Source organism: Strigops habroptila, chromosome 14, assembly GCF_004027225.2.
Source record: "Strigops habroptila isolate Jane chromosome 14, bStrHab1.2.pri, whole genome shotgun sequence".
NCBI lineage: Eukaryota > Metazoa > Chordata > Aves > Psittaciformes > Psittacidae > Strigops > Strigops habroptila.
Genome location: NC_044290.2, coordinates 3190598 through 3215548, shown reverse-complemented (window position 1 = coordinate 3215548; position 24951 = coordinate 3190598). Strand labels below are relative to the sequence as shown.

The window sequence follows — 24951 nt, the reverse complement described above, 5'->3', positions numbered from 1 at the left end:
AACAATATAAAATCGAATAAAATAAAAGGCAGAAATCTGCTCTTGGCAATCTCCATTCAACAAGCTTTTATTTTGGCTCCAGCCAACGCATTAGACAGCAGCTCTCCATTCCCCTGCATGGCAGCACACGAGTGTTAGTGATGTAACAGCCCCGTTACCCATGTGCAAACCCCCATAAACCTGGTGATTAGTGGGGAACCCCAGTGTGCAGGGACACCTCCATGGCCAGGTGAGGGAAGGAGGGAGGGAAGGAGGCCACCAGAGCCCCCTGCTCCCCTTGCTGCAGGTCTCCTGTCTCTCGCTGCAGGACATCCAGCCTCATCCCGAGTCCACAAGGCCACTTGGGAGAGGGGTTGTTTGGAGACGGTGAAAGGTTTGTGCCATACGCACGTCCTGGCAGGGGCCTGGGGTCAGCAGGGAGCAGTGCCAGCTGCCTGGGCAGCTCTCAGCTCCTGCCAGCTCTGTCCAGACAGGATCCATCACCCTCCAGACAGGAATGTGGCATTCATTCCCCCCAACCAGGGCGCTCATCCCTGAGGAAAAGCACGGCAGCAGATAATCTCTTCCCTGTGCTGCTGTTTGAAACAAAAGCTTAATTAACTACCAGTTCAGTGCCTGTTTAGAGGGATAAATCTAAAATCCAAGGATGGTAATAAAGCAGTGAATTATCTTCTTCAGCAGCTGAGGAGCAGTGGCCCCAAAAATCAATGTGCTGAAGTTATACGTACACACAACATCTGCGTGTGCTGTTACTACAAATCAGGCAGCAGCAGGGAATGGAAGAAACCAACTCAGGAGCCGGCTGGTATGAAAGAAACCAGTTTTCCACCAGTTAGAACGCTTGCCTGGCCAGAGGTAGACATGGAGCATCTTCAGGATGGGCTCCATGCAGCCAGGTCCATAGTACTGCCCGTAAGCCAGGGCAGAGCCACGGTGCTAGCTCCAACACCAGAGCATCCTCTGCATTCACCCTGCACCACTGGCCAGGAAAAGACCTCGGGAATTTTCAACCGATCTTGAGTAACTGTGTTACCATGAGTCCCAAAGCTCCCTGACCCTGCCATCGCTGGGCAGAAGATGATGGTCCAGAGCACCACAACTGGAGCAAAGGGGTTATAATTGCAAAGTGGGCTGTAAACCACCATAGGTAAAGCTTAAAATATCATATTCCTGCAAAGGGCACAGATCGACAGTCATCACTGCTCAGCTGTTGGCAGCACAGCCATAGGCACCTCCAGACACACCACAGTGACAGCATTCATGTTGGCTTTTGATGAGCTGTCGAGTGCTCTAAAGCTACCCCAGGGCCCTCCAAAGACTCTCCACTCCACCCGGGACCCTTCCTCAGTGCTTTCCAAAGCCTGGGGCTTGAACTCTTCTTGTTTCTTCTTGAAGCCTTCTCTCGAGCCTCAGGATACTGGGTCTTCATGGAAAAATAATGATCGCAGAGGAGGATCACAGCAAACAAAGCACACACGACATAAGCTGCAATGCGCTATGACAAGCTACTTCCTCAAGTTCTCCCCACACACAATTTTGCCCTTGAGATAAGAAATACAATTTGATTGCAGGAGCCGCAATGCCCAAATGCTTTGGGCATCAGATCACTTAGTCACAGTAACTTCTCCATCCCCCTCAAGCGACATTGCTGGGTACAAGGCACTCTTTATTGATGTAAAACAACTTAGCTCCATCACTGGCTCAGCCTCAATTACTGCATTCACGCCTCTGTCCATCTCTGATCAACAAGGCAGAAAGGATTTGAGCCCAGTACCAATTTCTCATGCCAGCAAGCATCATGGGGGTTGGAACTGGGTGATCTTTAAGATCCCTTCCCACCCAAACCAGTCTGTGATTCTATGATCGCGGGTGCAGAGCTGCCTGCCAGTGCCACAACGTGCTCTCACTGTACCACCCCGCTTCTGCAGTGCATCAAGGCTTTCTGCCTGTTCCCAGGGGCAGCAAAAACAGCCTTAAATTTGCTCATATGGTGGTGTTCGGAGAGGGCGCTAGACAAAGAGCAGAGAGGGGATGGCAGTGTCCTAAAGCCACCTTTGCATCCCTACGCACAGGATGCCCAGGAGCCACATGGGTCACCGAGGCTGATGAAAGGGACCAAGAGAAACTGGGATGGACTGTGGCTGTTGGGACATCTCCAGCAGCAAGGAGTGTGGATGGCTTTGCTGCTGCCACAGCACTGAAGATGTGGATGTTGAAGACTCATCCACTGGCTTAGAGCCCCTGTGACTGCAGCCTCCAGAAGATGCAACATTCCCCTTCAAAGCTTGAAGTGCTGCTCAGCCAAAGGCAGCGAGAGGGCACCTGACACTACCCGGGGGGTGTTTTACCCATCATGAGGGTCGCTGGGGCTGTTCTCTGGTCCCAGGGGCTGTTCTCTCATCCCTGGGGCTGTTCTCAGGGCCCTGGGACTCTCTGCATGGCTGGTAGCACAGCAGAGGACATGCAGCTCTGGTGCTTGGGGACCTGCTGGAGGTGCACAGCCAGGTCAGGTGTAAAACATGGGGTTCTACAGCTCCCATCAGCACAGGGCAGTGTCAGCACAGCCTTGCATGGGGAATTGGGGAAGCTTCTGCCCTTGCAAGCTTGTCAGCACTGTGAATCCATCACTTCCATTAGCTGCTAATTCACTTGTAGCAAAGGAAAAAGAAATACAGGTAAGGATCACTCCTCAGCTCCCAGAAGGATTAAGTGTTTTGAGAGCAGAAGGGAAGCTGAATTCCCCTTTCTCCTCCTTGGAGAAAGAAATTAGTGCATTTTTCTTACAGTTTTAATTAAAACCAGCAATGAATAAAACTCAAAAAGGTCACAGGAAAGCCTGAACCAGCTCCACCGGTCAGCAACGGGTCCCGAGTGCTGCAAAGGGAGGTGCCCAGAGGAAACAAGAGCAGCAATGAAAAATTAAAGAGCGAGGGAGAGCTGTGCAGTGGATTCTGGAGGTGTATTTGTACTGCTGCAGTGCATTGAGGGGGCTGCAGCTCCCCTGGAACACAGCCCCTGCTGTGGGCAGCTCTGCCCAGCTCCAGGGAAGAGGAAACAAAGAAGGGACCAAGCCGAGGACAGGAAGGAAGATGCTGAACCACAGCCCCCAAATGGAAAGAGCATCCTCCTTTTGGGTGAGGTTATTTAAGGCTAAACTCCCCCAGAGAACCCACACTGGGAAGGGGATGAGGAAGCACGTTCTGGGTTAAATCCAGACATCTCCCAAAAGAAGCCAGTCCCGAGGGCTGGATCTGTCCCTTTGCAGGGCTGACCTCTCAGAGCTGCCCATTGGGGTTTGCCTCCTCCTCTGCTCTGTCACACTCAGCTGAGCAGCGTTTGCCAGCCCAGTGTGGTCCCACTGGACACCCGACTGCCCGCCCATCGGATTAGCATCAACAGGGAGGGTGCAGGAAAAACAGGCTGGAGGAGTTTCCCAGGCTTATCAGCACCTTACACCAAGCTCCTGCTGCAAGTGCTGCCTCCCCAGCCAGGGAAGAGGGGTCCAGGGACCACCAGTGCCCCCCCAGCCATCCCACTGGATGGATTTTATATCCACATGGCCCCAGGGCTCAGCCAAAGGAGGTCACTGACCCGGTGGCACCAACACACACCATTTGGAGAAGTCTTTGAGCTCAAGAAAGGACGATGCACAGTGGTGCACCACAGGGCTGGGAATAAAGGAGGGCTTGTAGCCCCCCACAACAACCTCCTGCATGTGCCTGGCCTTAGCCTGGGACCCGGGGTTCACACTGGCAGTCTAAAGGAGCCTGGGCAGGACACCTGCATCCTCTGCAACACATCTGGGATTTAGCAGTGCTGCTGTAAGGCTTGTACCAGCATCAGCCAAATGAAGACGGACAAGGCAAGTCAAGCTTCAGCTGTCAGTAAAGACAATAAAGTCAGGGGTTAGAAGAGCAAGAACTGCCCAGCCTTTGAATTACTGCAGGAGACCCACCCCTGAACAGCACCCACAGCCCTTCCTGCTGGGGGCTGTGAGGAGTTTGCTGCCTCTGCCCCACATTCACAGTGTCCCAGAACCCAGCAGACACATTCTGGGCACCCAAAGGGGAGCTGCAGGTGTCCGTGTGTCCCCCCACCCCATCTCCTGCATCCCATCAGAGGGGGGGAGAAGCGCCGTTGTCTCAGCCAAGGCAGCCCCAAAGCTCCCCCCAAGTCCCCAGGCAAAGCACTTCTGCTTTCATGCATCCAGCAGCAAGCACATCCCTCTGTGATGGAGCTGAACCTCTTCATTTCACATCTCATCAACCCACCCTGCTTATTCCTTGACTAATAAAGCCCTGGCTGCCGCATCCCAAGCAGCCTGGGGGGATGCAGTGCTGGGATGCTCCATGGCAGCTCCCATTCCTCTCACCCTGGCTGGGAAGGAGCAGGAGAGGGTGCAAAGCCCACCACATTATAACAGGGAGGTGATGCAGCCCTGCCGGCAGCCCAGCTCCAGAGGCTTCTGCCTTGCTTATTAACACAGGATGACTATCACAGAGCTCACACACAGCATCTCCGCAACACTGACCCCAGTGTCTCGCTCCTCTTGGCTCCCATTTCACGCAGATAATGGGAAAAGGGCTCAGCTGCTGCTGATCCCTGTAGGCTGGTGGGAGGAGATGGGGAAGAACAGCCTGAGCGTGCCAGAGCTGAGCGGAAATGTCAGTGCTTGGCTCCAGGAACGAGCCAAGCCTCATCTCACTCGGGGAGATGCATCTGGGGACAACTGGGATAACTCTGTGCTGGGATGGGTCCTGTTTTGGACATAGCAGGGGAAGAGGAGAGCCCAGAATGAGCCAGAGCTCCCTGGATGCCCTCCCTGCATCAGGAGCCTCCAGCAGGGTTTGGGGGCCCCTGCCTCCTGCTGGGCTTTCCTTCCAGTCATCCCTTCAGGAATTGGGTGGACAGAGCCCCTGCCATGCTCTGGATGCTGCCCAGACCCATCTCATAGAGCTCATCCAAACTATTCCATCCCAACAGCCCCAAAACCCACAGCAACAGCAGCCAAGCTGGGCACTGAGCACCACAGCAGGATTGCACCAGGCAAACCAAGCACCCAGCCCAGGGCTGATAGAGGCAGATGGGGACATTGGGCACAGGTTGCTTTTGTTATCAATCATCCCTCTTCACACAAAGCACCTGGTGAGCACCTTCCTCACCCTCCGAGCCCCATCCAGACGTGAGCTCAGGAGCTGGTGGTGCTGAGGATCATCTGAGCACAGACCAATTGGGATCAGGAGGAGGCATCAGCCCACAGACCACAACCGGCACTGGAGGGTGCTCAAGGTGGTTTCTTTGGGTGCCACCAACCTGTAGCTATGCTGAACGTTGCTCCATTGGGAGGCAGAAACTGGGAGAAGTCTCATTTTGCAGCATTTCCCCCAAAAGACTTCAAAAATCACCCAGGAAATCAGATCTTGTCCTGCCATGTTCAAATTCATAAAGCAACAGTTGGAAGCCCCCAGCTATGGGCTGAGAGCAGGCAATTGAGACCATTAAAAACTACCTCTGAAACCCTCAGACGTTTAAACCTGATAGGGCCATATGAAGAAAAATGTTCACTTTTCATACACAATGAGTGGAAATCAGTTTAGATTTTTATTATTATTTTAGGAGGGAAATAAGCATATTCAACCCAGTCAAGAGTGAAATTGAGTTTAAGAACAAAGCAATTCCTATTAGTGGAGACCCAGGGAAAAAAAATGTATGGATGAATAGAAAACTCATAGAGAAATGTGTCAGACAATGGTGGAATTAGGGATTAAACACGATTTTGCTTTACTGCTGATAATATAAGCACATAATGATCGACCTCGTCACTAATGTGATGCCTTCCCATATAAACACTGTAAAATCACAGAGGCAGAAATGATTGGGATTTAATTCTATCCCACTAGGAAGGGAAGAGAAAGAGAAAGGCGAAGGAGAATGGAAAGGAAAAGGGAAAGGGAAAGGGAAAGGGAAAGGGAAAGGGAAAGGGAAAGGGTGCTGTGCTGATCCCATTAGGGCTGGTCCACCTCTTAGAGAGTGCTTGGAGCAAGATCACAGCCTCGTCCTCCACATCAGGATGCTTTAGTCTGGGCTGACAATGGGGTGGCTTCACCCCCGATGAACATCTGGGGCTGCCCTGCACAAAATGCTTCACTAGCTTTGCTTTGCTATGCGGTTTGATTTCAGGATGGCTCCTGCCCCTTCATCCCAGTGGAGACAATGGAAAAGGGAGAAAGGTGTTTCCGCCTCCTCCATCCTCGGTGCCCCAGGATGGATCTGCCCTCCATGCACATTGTGCATTCTCCTTCCCCTCCCTCTATTCTTTCCCATCTTACTCTTCTTCACCTTCACTCCCTGCTCACGCTTTTGGGCACAGGCAGCATCCACCTCATATGTCTCCCCACCACCACTGAGCCATGAGTGACCTCGAGGGTGCGCATCCCAAGGCGCACAGCATCACCTACAGGACACCAAGGTGTCATTGCTCCTCATCTTGAATCACCTCCGTTGCCGAGGATCTATGTCATTGGGTTAAAAATTGGAAGTTTGAACAGCCTAAAGTATCAAATCTTAAAGCAATTACACCATCCTAAATCTTTATTGGCTTTAAAGATCAACTTCTCATCTCCAACGAGGCAGTTCCACTTGTTCCTCCTCAGCAGGGTTCAAAACTTGAATACGGAGACAAAGGAATATTGATCACGTAATGGAATGGAATTTTTTGCACTATTTTCTTTCGGTTTTCTTTCTATTGTTCTTCTATAGACAAACCAGTGAAGATGAAGTGCTGCGGGAGCTGGTGCTGGGATCATCAAGTGCTCTGCCACGGGGGCTGAGGAATGCAGAACTCATTGTCAAGCAAGTCCTGTTCCCTTTGAAGTCAATTAGGCAGCTCCTGAGGACCTTGATGAGAGGAGATGGACGGAGGCAATCAGGGTGAGAAGCAGTTGAGTAAAAGAGCACTAAAACCACAGAGCAACTCCCTAAAATGCTGCTGATCCATCAGCTAAGAGGGTCTGTGAAGGATCTCAACACTTGGTTTGATACCAGCCCTCCATCCCAACCCCACAGAGACTGGGGCATGCTGAAGCTACCCCAGTAAGACCCCAATACAGTGGGACAGCTGTGACATGGCACACAGTGGGATGTCCCTGGGTTTGGACCCAGCCATGGATTACGACCCAGACATGTCCATTAGAGATGAGACCTCAGCCAGCCTCAGAGGGCGTTTGTTCCAATCCTAGAGGAATTCCCCTTCCTTCAGGCTCAGGATCCCCCCGGAACGATGGGCATCCAGAAAGGGGCACCATGAGGAACATGCAGCAGCATCTGTGTGGCCCAGAGGGGCCTGGCAGGGATGGGAAGCTGACCAAGAACAGGCATTCCTCAGGGTGTGATGGTTTGGGCTTCTTCCCCTAACATTTCCTTACACACAAGGGAAGAGCTGCTGGCACATTCCCCACATCTTCCCACATTTCCCCACGTCAAAGCTGTCTCGGAGCCTGTCTCTTCTGCATTTCCAAAACCAAGAGGAGCAAGTCAGAACCAGCAAAACGAGGAGCAGCGGGGCTGTGCTTGGCATCCGTGAGGATTGATACATCTCCTCCAGCATCAGTAAATAACAAGACATTGCTTCTCGCCAGAGGAGGGAGCATCCCCCTCCAAACACCTGCAATAAGACACTTGCAATTACTGCTTTGTCTTCTGGAAACTAGTAAATAATTCAAACAAAACCCGCTTCTTTTTTTTTTTTCCCCTTTTGTTTTTCATTTTAATTAATCCACATAGAATTTTGTCCTCCAAACACAATCACAGCAGCGCAGGAACAGCAGGTAGAGAATCTCATTACCCAGCTTAGCAGCCAGCTCCTGGAGCCATTATTAATAGAGACTTCACTGCATGAGGAATTAATAAAACCCAACGGCGAGGGGGAAGGGAAATGTTCCTTCTGGAGTGCATCACCCTCTCCACTTCGTCCCTGGAATGCCTGATGGTTTGAGGTAACAGGGGGTGCTTTAGGGACAGCAGCATCCTCCCTCCTGCAGCACCCAGCTGCTTGGCAAGTGTCGCCTTCCCCTGTCAGTGTGAGTGGTCTAGGAGGAACCTGGGTGGGATATGGTGGGTGGGATACAGGCTGGGGCAGAGGGGCAACCACGATCTGAGGTTGGACTGTGCAGTCCTGCCAGCTCCAGCATGTTTTCATGGTGCTATATTAATCCTTCCTTTCTCTCTCATTACACCAGTAGCAGCAAATCTTCAGCACATCCTCAGAGCATCCTCAGTGCATCCTCAGAGCACTGCCTCAGCACCAGCAATTGCTCATACCTGGGGATGGCATTACAGAGGGGCAAACACCCAAGCCTCTCCCACATACCTGTGCTGGGAGGAGAGAGCAGGATCATGTCCCCCAGCCATAAGGGTAGACCCCAATGCCCAGCTGCTTTTGCGAGTTTGGATCCTGCCCCGATGCTCATGTCCATGAGCCCCCTGTGCTCATGGCTCTCCTGCAATGAGCACCCACCTGTCCGTCCATCCGTCCATCCCTCCATCCCTGGGTGCTGGGCCCACTTTCTGGGTGACCCCACGAGGGTGTTTCTGTAAGTGCCCAGAAGAACACACCTACTCCTTGGAGCACCCACTGTACCAATGGGTATTTTCCCTGAGACAAGGCAAGTGAAACACTGAACATGGGCATGCACACGAGGGACACCTTTCTCCCAAGGGATACTGCATGCACAGTGGTATGCCAGGAATACCTGAAGCCACTTACACAGAGACAAGGCAAGGCCATGGCTGGCAGCACATACTTGTTCTGTGCTTTCTTTCCTACCTGGCTTCTTTTCTCCTTGCCCCCCCAGCCCTGAGGAGCACGGTGATGGGTGTGCAGGCTGCTGTGCTGCGAGGTGGGAAGGTGTGATTCATTTAGGCTTGATGGCTCCTCTGCCTTCATCAGCTGCAGTTAGACAAACAGCACTACATCAATAAGAAGCTCTAATTAGAGGTGTTAATAGTGCTGGGAGCTGGGGGGAAGCACATCCAGGCAGGAGGGAGAACAGTTTGCAGTCTTAAGGAGGAGCTGGGAGACCTGGGATGCTCAGGACCTTCCCTTGGTACTGCAGGAGGTGGAGCACACCCAGCGGGAGGGACAATCAAGCTTCAGGAGCCCATACGAAATTGCCGGGGAAATATCCCCCATGCTGATTAGCTTGAATAATTTATGCAGATGTTATCATGCATTCATAGTTTGTGGAAGTCTTGCAAAGCTGTTATCATATTCACAACCATTTGCTCTCTTCCAGAAATCTCCATCAGTGGTGGGTGCAGGAACAAATCCTGTGTGCAGGTTACACCTCAGGGATGTCAGCTCTCCACGGCAATGGGGACAGGGCACGGAGCAGCATCAGGGCAGCCACATTCCCAGGGCACCAGCACAGGCTGGGTTTTACCCTCCATCCCAGCATCCATCCCCAGTACCTCCAGGGGACAGGCACCCTGGGGCTGATCCTGCAGAGCAAAGAGGCTCCATAGACCCAAGGAGGGCCCAAGGGTCAGTTCCTGCAGTGATGCTGAGCAGGACAGACAGGAGCTGCTCCTGGGATACAGGCTGGGGTAGAGGGGGCCCCTGGGGCACCCACTACGTGGGGCTGGGCTCTGCAGTCCTGCCAGCTCCAGCCCTCCACGGCTTTCCCAGAGGCTGTCTCCCTGGAAACTGAAGCCAGTGCTGAGGTGGGAGGCAGGAAGAGGCATCGCAACCAAAAGATGGTTGGACAAGCTGCACAGCAATGCCTTCCAGCAAGGGGAATGGATGAAAGGCCATGGTTCCTTTGCTGCCTGGCTTGAGGGGCAGTAGGTAAGATATTCCTCAGAGCCCCCTGAGGCTATGGAGGGACACAAGCCATCCCTACATCTCCCCATTGCTCCACATCTCCCTCTGCTTTGGGGTCAAGAAGACTTGGTGCCTTCACTGAAGACCATGCATGGGTGTGACAGTCACGGCAGGAGAAGCGAAGAACTTTGTGGAGAGCCAAGTGGAAGCAGGAGAAGGGGAAGGTTGCGGGTAAGGTAGAGGAGAAAGATGGGAATAAGGGGAAAACCTGAGGAACCCAAGGAGAAGTGCTCAGACCATACTGGAGGAGGCTGTGGCTGCAGGGAAGCCTGCCAGTACCCAGCAGAGCAGAAAGCCAATGCCATTAAAGCAGACACTGGGTATGTTAATTCTCTGCAGCTCCTGCTCCCCAGAGAACAGCAACGGTGTCTGAAACACAAGCAGAAATTAAACCAGATGCATCTCAGTTTGGTTGGTCAGCCTGTAAAAGGCCTGGGGAGCAGAGCAGAGAGGAGCAGAAAGGACCAGCACACGTCCCCAGCCAACTCTTGTGCCACCAGGCTGGGAGATGCCACCAGCGCTGCCTGCCCAGCACCACGCTCTGTGCTGTTATTCCTTCACTTCAGGGACACCCCAGGAACCCTGCTCCAGCCAGGCTGCCTCCGCCTGCAGCAGCTTCCATCCCTTGCAATTAGAAAACCTTCCCAAGAAGGGGCCAGAAAGCTCAGCTCCTGCGACGCAGAGCAGGGGATGCAGACAAATGGCCTCTGCCATGCTTGGGGCTGCTGCTCAGAGCCTCGTTTATCATCCACCAGCACCACAGGCATGCCGAGCCTCCCTGCTCCGACAGGGGACCAGCACCACCCCATCACTGGATGGGGTTAATCAAGGCTAGCCTCTGCCCGCAGCATCTCAGAGCCTTGGGAAGGAGCACACTGTGTATACAAAGCCAAGCAGGAGCCTGGGGGCTCACCCAGAGCTGAGTTTCCTCTGGAAGCTCACATCAAGCCTAGTTATAGGACTAGTGATTTATTAGGAGAGCTACTCCTTGGAGCAGCTGTGAGCCATAAGGCTGTAGTAAAGGCATCTGCTTCACCAGGGAGTGGTGGTGAACAATATGGGGTGATTTATCATAGAATCACAGCATGGTTTGGAGGGGACCTTAAAGCTCATCCAGTTCCATGCTCCTGCCATGGGCAGGGACACCTTCCACTAGAGCAGGTTGCTCCAAGCCCCTGTGTCCAACCTGGCCTTGAACACTGCCAGGGATGGGGCAGCCACAGCTTCTCTGGGCACCCTGTGCCAGCGCCTCAGCACCCTCACAGGGAAGAGCTTCTGCCTAAGAGCTCATCTCAATCTCCCCTCTGGCAGGTTAAAGCCATTCCCCTTGGCCTGTCCCTAAAGGCCCTAAGCTAAACCTTGTGGTTTAGCACAAGGTTTACAGCATGGGGTGACCCTTGGAGAGCTGCCACAGTGCTTAGGGATGGGGACACCCCCACCTCCCTGCAGCACAATGCAGAGTGGGCTACAAGCCTTGCTGCCAGCAAGCTGAGAGACAAGAGGCAGGAAGACCACAGCTCAGCTCCAAACCTACACCAGCCCTTTCTTATTTATCCTTTCTAGGGAAAAGGCTTCTCCTGTCTTTGTCTGGAGCAGCCAATGAAATCCAAAGAGCTGCACTCAGCTGCGAGGGGAAAAAAACCTCCAGGGCTATTAAAAATGATGAAAGCCACCTTGACAGTGTCCTTTAATGTAATTAAAAACCTATTGAAAGGCATGCCAAATGTTTACTAATTAAACGCGCGCTTCATTCTGGAGCCATAATGGAAGAAGTAATTGTGGCACTTTTAGCAAATCCCAGGTTTTTAAAGGAATAATTACTTTGTAGAGAATTAGGGACTGAACTAAACTGTTCTTTATCCGCTGTTATTTTTTGCTCTTTTGCTCGTTTTATGCAGCAAGTTGAATCCTGAAACTACCTGGGACAGGTTTTTGTACCGAATAATGAATGTTTCAAAGGAAATAGGAAGAGAGAAAGAGAGAAAGTAGGAAGTGTTGGTGGTCTCCAAACCTTTATATGTGACTGGTGGAGGAGCACGATGTGGTTGGAATAAACTGAAACATGCCCACATGGCTCTATCCCTAACGACAGATCTCCAGCAAATCAGCCCACCACTGCTCCATCGGTACCACCAAGACAAATGAGGGGCACTAATGGAGGCAAAACCTTCACAGAGTGGGCACAAAGAGGGGGCCAGTGCTCTGAGCAAGATCACTGTGTTGTTCATGCAGTCAGACACAGATGATGCTGATCACCTGAGGAGAGAGGTGGTGGCGTTTCCATCTTTGGAGATATCCAGAAGCCACCTGGATCTAGTCCTGGGTAACCTGCAGTACATGGCCCTGCCTCAGCAGGGGGGTGATGACTTCCAGAGGTCTTTTTCAGCCTCAGGCAGGCTGGGATTCTGTGATGATGGATGCTGGAGAGGGACTCTTCATCAGGGACTGGAGCGATAGGACAAGGGGTGATGGGTTCAAACTGAAACAGGGGAAGTTCAGGTTGGATCTCAGGCAGAAGCTCTTCCCTGTGAGGGTGCTGAGGCGCTGGCACAGGGTGCCCAGAGAAGCTGTGGCTGCCCCATCCCTGGCAGTGTTCAAGGCCAGGTTGGACACAGGGGCTTGGAGCAACCTGCTCTAGTGGAAGGTGTCCCTGCCCGTGGCAGGGGTTGGAACTGGGTGATCTTAAGGTCCTTTCCAACACAAACCATGACTCTGTGATGAAGCCAAGGAGCAGGAGAGCAGGAAAGAGGGTCTTGTAGTACAGGCAATGCTGCACACCACCGCGCTGCCTGCAGATCTCAGCTCTGCACTCAGGTGCCAGCAAAAAGCCAGGTGACATCTTGGTGCCCTACCTGCAAAACAGGGTCCTCAGCTCAGACCACGGATTCCTCCAAGGCAGGACTGTCCCCTTGGTGAGCACCTACAGACCTGATGTGCTGGAGCCGCACACCCCAGCGTGCTGGTGCTCCCATCCAAACAGGTCTGAGCTCAGACACAGAAGGAGCGGGAAAGGAAACCAAGCACTCCCACCCACATCATCAATAAATACCCATCCCAAGAGTTCTGTCTCCTGCAGACATTCCAAAAGCAATCCTGGCAAAGAGAGGGATCTTATTTCCACCTTGGAGCACAAAGCACTAAACTGACCATGGCTCTAAACCACCTAGCGCTGGTTTCTTAACCAAGGTGCATGTGGTCGTTTCAGCCCATCAGCTCTACCTGGCTCTCCAAGAGGAGGCTTTGAACACAAGCCCACTAATCTAAGATGACACCAGGCTGAGCCTAGAGAGAGGCAGCGAAGGCACAGCAGTGACCAAGCATCTGTGCAGGCAGGTAGGGGATGGCTGGCTCCCAGTTGCTGATTGCAGGGGCCTTTGATAGCAGATGGAGAGTCTGATTACATTTGCTGATAATGGATAAGGAGGTTTATCTACCTCTGATCTTGTCTCTCCCCCAGTTAGCTGGGTTCTTGAGGGGCTCTGCAGGGAGGTGTTACATTAGATTTATTAACAAGATGAACTGCAATGCCAAGCAAAGCCACTTCTGCAAAGTGAACCTTCCCTCTCGGGCTTAAAGCCACCTTGTTTGAACACACTCAACGTCTTTGCTCCTCAGGAGACTCAAGCAGATCTGCTCCTTCCCTCACAGTGGGCTGGCAGTGTTTCGTCAGTGCAACGGGCAGCTGCTGCAGCCCTTGCCCAGCCATCCAACCACCTCCAAAATGTCCTTATTTAACACAACAGCAGCAAATGTAAGCACCTGAAAAGTTAGGCACCCAGGGCAGAAGAAACTGTAGTAGAGACAGCTTGTCCCCAGTGTTCCCAGCACTACCACAGCCTTTCCCTAGGGACAAACTCCTCTTATTGAATCATAGAATCCTGGAATGGTTTGTGTTGGAAGGGACCTTAAAGCTCATCCAGTTCCAACCCCCTGCCACGGGCAGGGACACCTTCCACTAGAGCAGGTTGCTCCAAGCCCCTGTGTCCAACCTGGCCTTGAACACTGCCAGGGATGGGGCAGCCACAGCTTTTCTGGGCACCCTGTGCCAGCGCCTCAGCACCCTCACAGGGAAGAGCTTCTGCCTCAGAGCTCATCTCAATCTCCCCTCTGGCAGGTTAAAGCCATTCCCCTTCTCCTGTCCCTACAGGCCCTTGTCCAAAGCCCCTCTCCAGGTTTTCTGGAGCCCCTTTAGGCACTGGAGCTGCTCTAAGGTGTCCCCTTCAGGAGCCTTCTCTTCTCCAGGCTGCCCCAGCCCAGCTCTCTCAGCCTGGCTCCAGAGCAGAGCTGCTCCAGCCCTCGAAGCATCTCTTGGCTGCTCTTGCAACAGGGCGCAGGAGCCCAGCTCTTCCCGGGGCTGGGGAACAGGCAGCACCTCCCAAGACATCCTGGAGAGGTGAAGCACTGGTTTTAACACCCCCAGGCTCTGACTGGCTTCCAGCCTCTGGGCTCAGCTTTGGCAGGAAAGGCAGATGCTGCCCTTATGGAGCCACCAAAACCAACAGAGCACTTCCAGTAGCATCGCCTGCTCCAGCTGCCCCTCCAGCAACGGGGAAGTAGCAGATACATAGTCCACTCCTGGGCAAAAGGCAGCTCAACTGGGCTGCCTGAAGGCAGGCACTACATCTGGAAACCCTCTCTGCACACCAAAGCCCTGCCTGCCCCACAGTGTGTCTGATCACAGCCCTAAAGCAGGGCTATTCCTGCAGGCATCACACCTAACCCAGGGATAAGCAAGCTACTGAAGCGACATGTTGCTGGCCAGCAAGTCTGATTAATTCATTTTCAACTGCTTTTTCTTGAACCTGATCCACCCAGCATGCCTCATGCTGCCCCAAAAGTAGGCTATTTTAGCAATGGCCCCATCCTGGAGGTGAGGAAGCCAAGAGTTGCTCTAAGGCATCTGTGTAAGGCCAGCAAAAGAGCCAGGATTAGAAATTCCGAGCTCAGAGCTCAGCTCACTACTTTGCCTCATTTGTACCACACATGAACATGGCACAAGGTGACACTGCTGAACCTTTCAGATAGATGTGACCACAGCTAGCTATAAAGCAGTAGCTACAGGGGAAGGAAGGAGCGAGGAACAAAGAGATAAAGTGATGAGTGAGGCAGACAAGCAGCAAGGAAAGTAAAGGAGAGGGAGGAAAGCAGGGAGGTAACTCACACATTCATCACCCTGAGTCCTCCATGCGAAATTTAGCTTGTTCTCTCTCCAGACACAAGCCTTTGCTGCTCTTGTGTGCTGCTGGAGGCAGGTCTGCCCTGTGTGCTGCTGTCACCCCTAGAGCAGTGCGGCCACGCAGGACCCGTGCTGCAGCCAGAGCAGGGCCTGGCCTCAGGCTGGGCCGGGTGTTGTGGAGAGTATTTGGCTTTGGGGAGAAACAAGCAGGTGGAACCCAGCGCTGCCATCTCTCCCAGACTTCAAGACCGCCTGGAGCACCTCTGGGAGCAGCGGCAGGATGGAGCAGGTAGCACTGGCCATGCATCTGCTCTACTGACTGCTGCCATTTACTCCCTTCCAAAGCAAACACAATGTGTGAAAACAAAGCAGATGCCACACCTGGATGGATTCTGATTTTTCTTTGCCAGCATGTCTAATCACTGTGATTTCTCCTTGCTTTTGGAGTTTGCTGCTGATGTGCAAACCCTTGGCTAGTAAGAGCAGAACTCACCTGGCACACAGAGCCCACAAACACCTCCGAGCGCTGCAAAGCTGAAGCACACATCCATTTTCCTCAACAAAATCACCCACTGACCCGCAGCACTGCTCTGAACAACAGGACGTGCTGTTTCACACAGAGACCTTAGGGCAGCTCCCAGTGCATAAAGGAGCTACGAGAAACCTGGAGAGGGGCTTTGGACAAGGGATGTAGGGACAGGACAAGGGGAATGGCTTTAACCTGCCAGAGGGGAAACTGAGATGAGCTCTTAGGCGGAAGCTCTTCCCTGTGAGGGTGCTGAGGCGCTGGCACAGGGTGCCCAGAGAAGCTGTGGCTGCCCCATCCCTGGCAGTGTTCAAGGCCAGGTTGGACACGGGCTTGGAGCAACCTGCTCTAGTGGAAGGTGTCCCTGCCCGTGGCAGGGGGTTGGAACTGGACAAGCTTTAAGGTTCCTTCTAACCCAAACCAGTCTGTGAGTCTATGATTCATATTTCAACAGAATTTAGAAAGCCAGGGCCCAGGTTGTATGGACGCTGCTCCAGAGAATCAGCAATTCAATTCAACTGTCATTTATTCAGCTCTCTGGTCCTCCTGCACAGCAGCAGCCGGCCCAAGAGAAGGGTTTCACAGTTAACCCCAGAGGCAGCAGTCAGGATTCAGCCAGAACCCAGATTCCTATGAAAGGATGCACTGCGTGAGCACAGGGGCATCGGAACAGGAGTCTCTCTCCTTTAAAAAATATGCAGCCTGATGCATGTTTGATCTTATGCTTCACTACAAGCTAAATTAATAGGCTTTTTCTGAACCAGCAGCCACAGCACACACTGTCACTGCGCCTGGGAGCCTGACAGCACCTGAGAACCAATGTCTGGGATGAGCTGTTGAGATTAACAAACAGCAAGTCAGATCAGAGTGGTTGTGTTGCAGCCCGCTTGCTCTCTGAGAATTCACTTATCTTGTCACCTCATCTCCCTGGGGATTGGTGTTGGACTGTCTGGTCCCCGAATGCCATTGCAAAACCCAAGAACAAGTAACCCCAGGGATACAGACCAGCAAGCCCTGGTCTCCATCCATCACCACATGGGCTATTTGCAATGAATGAGGCCCCAGGCAGAGCAGGAGCACGACAAGTGAGCAGCTCAGAGTGCACAGGAGTTATTCCCGTGCCTGCCTTCAGACCCGGGGATGAAAAATGCCAAGCCACAATTCATCTCGGCTGGCCAAGGGCTGCCTTTGCAGCCAGGATTCAAGCACAGACACCACTTAGCCTGGCCAATTTCCTGTGCTGATGCTTCACCCAAGACCCTGGCAGGAGAGAATCATTAATTACAGAAGCTGCAATTGCCTCTCTACTGGACAAGGGGGAAGCCAAACGCAGGTCAGAGCTGTATGTGCCCAACAGAGCGATAACCTGCTAGTGAGTGCTGCTACAGACCAGCCCTGGCAGGGGATGACATGAGTGCTGTGTGCTCAGCTCACCCCATCCATGGGCTGCCCCTGCGACAGGTCCAGCTCAGCACGTGGAATGATGATGCCTTGGGGAGGAGAGATGCTGCCACATTCAGGACTGCTGTAGCCAGGTAGAAGAAGCTTCCTCAGCTCCCCTGGGACTCTTTGCCTGCTTCTTTCCACCCACTTTGCATCTGCAGGTGCTTTGCAAAGGAGGCCAGGAGCTCCACAGGGCACCACGGTGGCAGCAGCCACAGGGACAGGACCAATTCCCAGGGCATGGCTGTGACATCCCCATCACAAAGCAGGGCAGGAAGGTGGGACCTCACCTCCTGCATCCAAGCCCCAGCATGGACCATGTCACTCACTGCTCCGAGGCTGTGCGGTCACGCTGGGAGGGGGAAGGTGCTCTCAAGGTCACACAATCCCCCAGCCAGGCTGCAGATGAGTCACTGAAATGCAGAAATATCACAAAGTGCGTCCTATTCCACACAATATCCCCAGAGTGTAACAGTCGGAGGCTCTTACCTTCCCGAACCAACAGGATGAGGCTGCCACCCCACAAAGAGCAGGGCGGGGTTTCCAGCATGAACCTCATCCTCAAATCCAGACTAGCATCCTATTCACCAGTCCCTTACCAGCTTGCCATGAATTTCCCCACCAGCTCCACAACATGCCCCCATCCCTTCCTGTGCTCTTCTTATGCTCCCCCCTCTCCAAACCTCCCTCCTCCACAGCTCAGAGGATTTGCTCCAAAACCCAGTCCCTCCCAGTGGGGAGGAGGTCAGCCCCACACCTCTCCCCATTCCTCCCTCCGTTTCCCACCCGAGCTGATCCCAGACCCAGGGCCTGCAGCCTCCACAGCCATTCCAGCAGGGACTGCAGCTCCTCTTAGCTGAAGTGAGGAGTTACCTTTACACTTGGGCGCTGATCCAACTCAACTGGCCAGTTTGCTCATTGCAGGAGAACCGGCTCCTCTCCCAACCCATCAGCAATTCCTCTTTCATGCCCTGTCATAACAGAATGGGGCTGCTCACATTTAGAGCCTCAAAGCAAACATCACTTTCATTCCTTTCCTTTTACTCTGTGCAAAACATGCTACAGAGGCCTTAGTTATAAAGCTAAACCCACATCTTCCATCTGTGCTGTACAGCACGAAGCACCTTGGAATTAATGCAGGATAATCAGAATTACTGACACAGAGGCAAATGCAGAAAGACCATCAGAAGAGCTTGTACTTGATCTTACATCCTGAACCATGAAGCACTATGTTCTGGCTGCTTCAGGAGGCTGCAAGAAACACTTTGCAAACACACAGGACAACCCACCCTCACTCAAGGCTCATCCTGGTTTCTAGTACTTCAAAACTGGCTTAAGGCCCCCACCATGAGGTTTAAGAACCCTTCTGCTATTTCTGTGGTCATTAGTTATGACAACTGGATCTATCAGGTATTTACAGGCTGGAAGGAGGAGCCACGGAGCTGCTGCGAGGGCTGGAGCAGCTCTGCTCTGGAGCCAGGCTGAGAGAGCTGGGCTGGGGCAGCCTGGAGAAGAGAAGGCTCCTGAAGGGGACACCTTAGAGCAGCTGCGGTGCCTAAAGGGGCTCCAGGAAACCTGGAGAGGGGCTTTGGACAAGGGCCTGTAAGGACAGGCCAAGGGGAATGGCTTTAACCTGCCAGAGGGGAGATTGAGATGAGCTCTTGGGCAGAAGCTCTTCCCTGTGAGGGTGCTGAGGCGCTGGCACAGGGTGCCCAGAGAAGCTGTGGCTGCCCCATCCCTGGCAGTGTTCAAGGCCAGGTTGGACACAGGGGCTTGGAGCAACCTGCTCTAGTGGAAGGTGTCCCTGCCCGTGGCAGGGGGTTGGAACTGGATGAGCTTTAAGGTCCCTTCCAATATAAACCAGCCTATGGAGGGCTACAACAGTTAATCAACATTATGCATAGCCTATCACCTCCTGAACCCCACGACCTCCCATCTAAGCCACACCTCTGCAGAAAGAATTGCTACAGAGATGGAAAGGGGAGAAAGAAGTAAAAGAAAGGTAGAAAATTATGTTGGCTCCCAGCCCAAGTCTTTCACTTTTTAAGATGCATTTGGATGATCTGCTGGCTGTAACCTGCTGGAGTTACAAGGGAGCTGCTTGTCAAAGCTGACCTGAGCTGGATTTAATCGAAAGGCAGTTGCTGGCAGTGGGAACAAGATCTGAAAGGGCACCTTGGGGATGCTCTGCACAGGGCAGCCAGGCCAGGAGCCACACGAGCTCCCTCTGCAGCTACACTGAGAAGGGCCAGAACCTGGGTTTGGAGAGTGGGTTCTCCAGGCTTGGGCTGTAGAGCTCTGGGCTGCTTCCCTGTGCTCCTGCCTGTTCCACCGCATCCATTCTGTTTGCCTTGTGCCAGCATGAGTTGAGCACTCTGCATTTGCCTTGAGCCTAATGCAGAGTACATCAGAGGGCAACGCTCTGTGTGCATACAGAGCTTGCACTGAGAGCACCATGTCAAAGCAGCAAGAGCCACAGGTCTGTCCTGCAGCACCTGGGCACAGAAGACCATTTCAAGGCGTTTGTCTGCAGAGGTTTTCCTCTGCCAACCAGCGAGCACATGCAGTGCACTTCCCTCTGCTCCCCCGACCACGCCGCTTCCTCCACTCAGGCCAAATGCCCACCCTTTTCTTTCTATCTGCTTCTCATCAGCCATCCCACCAGCAAAACAAGTGTGAGAGCCAGGCATGGACAAGCCAGTGCCTCCCCCAGGCTCTGCTGCTGCAGCTCCTCAAACAGCTTCACAAACCAGTGAGTCTCTCCAGCACTCACAACTCACTTCTCTTTATCCTCCCATACAGATGTACCTGTTCCCACCCTAAGCTCAGACAGGAGGGCTCGTGTTAAGCTTTTGGACAGTTACATCCTGGGAATGGGGGGAAGAGCTGTTCACAGCTCCCAGCAGCTCCCAGGACAGCAAGTGCTGTGTGGAGATGTGTAAACTGGATTAGCTGGGAGCAACCAGCTGCTAATCCCAGCTCCAGTGCTGAGGATGCCCGTCACCTTGAGCAGACCACATCAGAACTCTCCTGTTTTGCACTATTTACCTCCTGTGTGAAGTTTTTCTGGGCAGTAACTTAGTAGTAGAAGGAAAACAAATCCAGCATTTCACAGCAGTACTGTGCAGGAGGAAATACTGAGCAGTCTCCACATGTAAGTATTCTCGATATCCTCAGCCTTTAATTCTACCAGAGACAAAGTGAGTTCACTTCACAGCTTCAACCAGTGACCCAGGAACATCATCATTCTTGCTATATATAGCCTCTCATGAACATATTGACCATCACACTGCACTGCTTCGAACTTAGCAGGGTATTCTCACTCCTTTTCTCTGCAGCCTGAGCACCCTCCACCTTAAGACTTTGCCACTATCAGAAAATAAGTGAATTTTTAGCGGTGCAACACGACCCTTCATTCCCCTCACAATAAAGTGACATGTACACAGAGAGTAAAGCCAAGCTACACCAAGGCATGCTGCGAGCCAAAGAGGCAGTGAAGGCAGACACAGAGAGCTCCTCCTGTGCTCTGCACAAGCCCAGCTCACAGCACCACATGTACAAGCAGAACCTGAGCTTTGCTGATCCCTCGTTAGCATTGCTGATCCATACCTCATCATTCCAGAACTCTCAGTTGCCTCAGTATGAAAAGTAATCACCTTCTTTTCCTCCTGCATGTTTAAGCACTCACCTCTGCTGCTCACCTGGCTTGTTACCAGGCTCGCCTCACCACTTGTAGCTACAGCCTTTGGCTCCCTCACAAACTGGAATCTTTTGCTTTGATCCTGCAGCAAATCCACACCTCGGTGCTGTAAAGCAGAATGAGACACATATATATTTATTTTTTTCCCCCAGAGTTCAAACTGAGGTGTCTAAAACTGCCCAAGCAGAATCAGCTTATGCCCAGGAACAGCCCAGCCGTGAATGCCAAGCAATATTGCACTTGCTTGGTGAAAAAAATCATGCTCGTGGTGGGTAAAAACCAAGGTCTGAGTGCCTTTGTGACAGCCCCAGGAATGCATCCCTCACCCCAGAGCTCCATCCATAGCAGACCCACCGAGTACTACTACTTCATAGCTCAAACACGGACCAACATCAAGGACCTGAGCTCAAAGATAGCTCCAGAGGGGAGCAGGGGCTTGGGAAATAGCCATGTGCAAATGTGCTCATGGCTAACCCACCGGGGAACAGTCCCAGAGAACACCTCAGGGCTATCTACAGTCACAGCCCCTCTCCACTGGAGCCTAACAAACAGGCACTTTCCTTAGCTAATAGCATTACACAGCATGCCTGGATCTCCCTCAGTGCATCTGGGAAGCATGTCTGGAACATGAAGTTTCCAGTGCCGCAGCAATTCAAGTCGTCCTCCCCTCCCCAACCCCGGGACTGGTGCTGTATTTGTTTGCTGCAGAACATCATAAATACTTTTACCAGCTTGGAAAATGTAAATCCAATTGCTTTGTGCGTGAAATGAAACCCAATGTGCATAATACTCTTTCCTTCCCCAACAGTCATGTTTTATGTGTCAAATCACGGAGCACGGGCAAAGCGCTCCTCCACGCTGACGCTGCTGCACACCCACAGGGGTGAGGAGCACTGTCCTCTGCCACTGACTGTGACAGGGCAGTGCTTCACTTCCCACCGACACGTCTGAGAATCTGCAGAATTAAGCTCTTATGAAGTATAATTATTATAATTATTCATAAATGTCACTGAGACCTGCCTGTGATTGCTGCTCCATTTCGCTCTGCAGCGAGGTAAGGAGGCCATGTGAATGCGAGTGCTGGAACACTCATTTTTCAGCCTCACTCATGCTGTATTTGCTCCAGGACTTCCAATTACAGCACAAGTACCTGTTGTACTGGTGAGTTTAACACTGCCTAGTGCTTACCTGCTGTGTGCCCTAACACACCAACAGAGAGCATCAGCCTTATGCCTATTCTGTTAGCCTGATGCCTCTGAAGGCCAAGGAGGAATCCAGCAGGGAGGAAGAGCAGTCACATCCGCCATGCTGCAAGGCTGGGGCACCTGCATGGAGAAAACACCTAAATGGAAGAGCCAGCTGATGAATGTGTTGGGTTTGCTCTGTGTCAAGCTGTGCACAGGAATACATGACACTAGTTGTTGATATCCTATAGAGGTATTTTACGGGAATACATGTAATGGGAAGAAACGCAGTTTAGAAATTTAAGTGTGCAAATTTTAGGTGAGCATTTGAAAGAGGGGCTTTGGATGAGGGCCTGTAAGGACAGGACAAGGGGGAATGGCTTTAACCTGCCAGAGGGGAGATTGAGATGAGCTCTTAGGCAGAAGCTCTTCCCTGTGAGGGTGCTGAGGCGCTGGCACAGGGTGCCCAGAGAAGCTGTGGCTGCCCCATCCCTGGCAGTGTTCAAGGCCAGGTTGGACACAGGGGCTTGGAGCAACCTGCTCTAGTGGAAGGTGTCCCTGCCCGTGGCAGGGGGTTGGAACTGGGTGAGCTTTAAGGTCCTTTCCAACCCAAACCAGTCTGGGATTCTATGATCTGGAGAGATATCACCAAAGGACAAGGCTGAGCACTCACTGCTATGCTCCATCTGCACTTCCCTCTATCACTCATGCTGCTTGAACAGGACACCAGCACTCTGGGAGCTTGAGATTCTTTCCACTGCCCCCTGCTTTGAGCACTAACACTCAGCTCCATGGCAAAAGAGCACAGCATGCAGCCCCCAGCATCCTCCACTGTTCTAGTGCTACAGAAGAAATACTTTACTTCCTTAGCACTATAATTCAGCACTGGAGCCGTCAGACAAATGCTCTGTAATACAGTTGGACTTTTGTGAGCATGAAACAAATGATGATGTACAGTGGTAAGACTCTTTTAAACAGATTATCAGCTGTGGAATTGTTTGGTTGGTTTGGGGTGGGGTTTTTTTTACAAAAGATTGATAATCATAAATCTGCAGGTCAGGCATTACGACGAGATGAGTGGCTCTGACAATGAGGAGTCACCACTGCATTTAGAAGGGATGCTCAGTTGAAGCTAATTTCACTAAGTGACCTTAACAAACAGCAATTCCTCTTTCACATGACAGAATGAATGGTTTTGTTTCATTTAAGATACAAACCTTCTATTTTTTCCCTCCTTTCATGATCTAACTGAGAAGCACAAAATCCTCAATGTGCTTTTCTCCAGAGATTCAAAGGACTGTGCACAGTACAAACTAACCTGCAAGGTTCTTTTCTATTTGTTCACAGAAAGAATTTTACAGTCAGCTATTGACTACAGAGCCTCTCAGAACACCAAGGCCATCCAAAGATCCCACTGGTGGAAGCACAGTGGATTTTAACATAGCTGCAAGTTACTGAATCTCAAGGGCAAAATGGTTGGGGCAAATCCATCTGTACCGGCCTCCTCGTTGCCTTCCCCCAGCATCCTCATCTCTGCACTCATTCTTTCATGAACAAGCACATCCATATTTAATTTTAGACTGAATGTCTAATGACCGCATTCCCACCACCCCCTCTTTCTCTGGGCCACTCCATGATCCCAGCAATTCCCAGCAGGCCCCAGCCTCTGTGTAATGAACTGGGCAGCGAAGCATCCCTTGACCATACCAGGCTCTCATGCACAGCTAAGGAGGGAGGCACTGACCATAACAGGAACTCCTGTTCCCTAGCTTGCTAAGGCTGGAAGCAAGAGCAGGGATCACCAGTCATCCCCTGACAGCCCTAGAACATTCCTTCCCTTGGTCACAGCGTTGTGGAACAGCACCACTGTTACTGGAGTTATGAAAACTCCAGTAATTACCAACTCAGGCTGTGGCCAGAATGGAACTTTACTGATGACTAAAGCCCAGCATCTTGTGCCCTATAAACAGTGGTCCTAAGCAAGGCCCTCTGAGCTCTCCTGGACCGTAGTAGGCTGACACCAGCATCACCCCCTGAGCAGGACACCTCTTAGAGCTCTTCAACTTGAGAGTTTGTGATCACTGAGGGACCATCCCCAAAAGCTGACAGCAGGGGCTGGGCTACAGCCTCCTTGAGGCTCAACCTGCTGAGAATCGCCAAGACATCTGAAGTGAACATTGTACTGACCTTGAGGGGAATGTTTAACAGGTATGGCTTTGAATGCATCTCTGCCTGTGTGCAAATTGATTTAGCTATCAGATACCCTCGAGCAAGTATAGCATGAATGTTGTCATCTCAGATCTGTAATTAAATCTCATGATCCACTTTAAGACTGCAAACTGCTGCTAGGGCAAAAGCCATGTCAAAATCCCATCTGGGGTGAGCTGGTACTTTTACAGCATCACAGTAAAATCACCTAATTCTACTGATAACTTGGCAATCTTAATTGATTATAACCCTTTAGACATAAACCGTTGACCAAGCCTGGGACTAAGATTGGCCTCGGCTTCACCTAAGCTCCATCAGGGGTTTAGGAAGCAAGGGGATCCCCTCTGCACCTTGTGGCTCAGCAGGAGGGTCTCATGTACCCCTGTGATTCACACAGAGACAAAAGGCACTTTCTAAATTGATTCTAACTTGATTCTCCTTTCTGGGTTTCATCCATGTATAAGCAAGAACTTTAAGTCCCATTTTTATATATTCATATCAAAATTACTTTTGCTTATACCTTTGTCGTGATTCTTTGAGAGACCCTGAACCACACATTCACAACAGGACCCAAGTGCTCCACAGTCCTGATGAATTTTGTGGAGTCATTCAGACGTACAACACAGGAGTTAGGAGAAAAAGAATATTAAGTTGTGGGAAAGGATAGTGGAAGAAGAACCTACAAACATCAGAGACATTCTCCTCTCAACAACAGCATCAGTTTTAAGATGAGCTCTCAAACAGGACAGGGAAGGAAACCCAGTTAGGACTGAAGCAGCCACTTTGATTTCCCTAAGACATTTCACTAGTCCACCCCATGACTAGAATTAAGTG

At 51.8% G+C, this 24951-nt stretch overlaps 1 long non-coding RNA gene across 1 annotated transcript; it reads right to left on the bottom strand.

The window, feature by feature from the left end:
* Positions 1–6573: 6573 nt before the first annotated feature.
* On the bottom strand, positions 6574–9434 carry LOC115616796. Its single transcript, XR_003994402.1, has 2 exons — positions 8825–9434; positions 6574–7663 (listed from the first exon to the last, which is right to left on the bottom strand). It is a non-coding gene; the product is annotated as an uncharacterized LOC115616796 (long non-coding RNA).
* Between the last annotated feature and the right edge of the window lie 15517 nt (positions 9435–24951).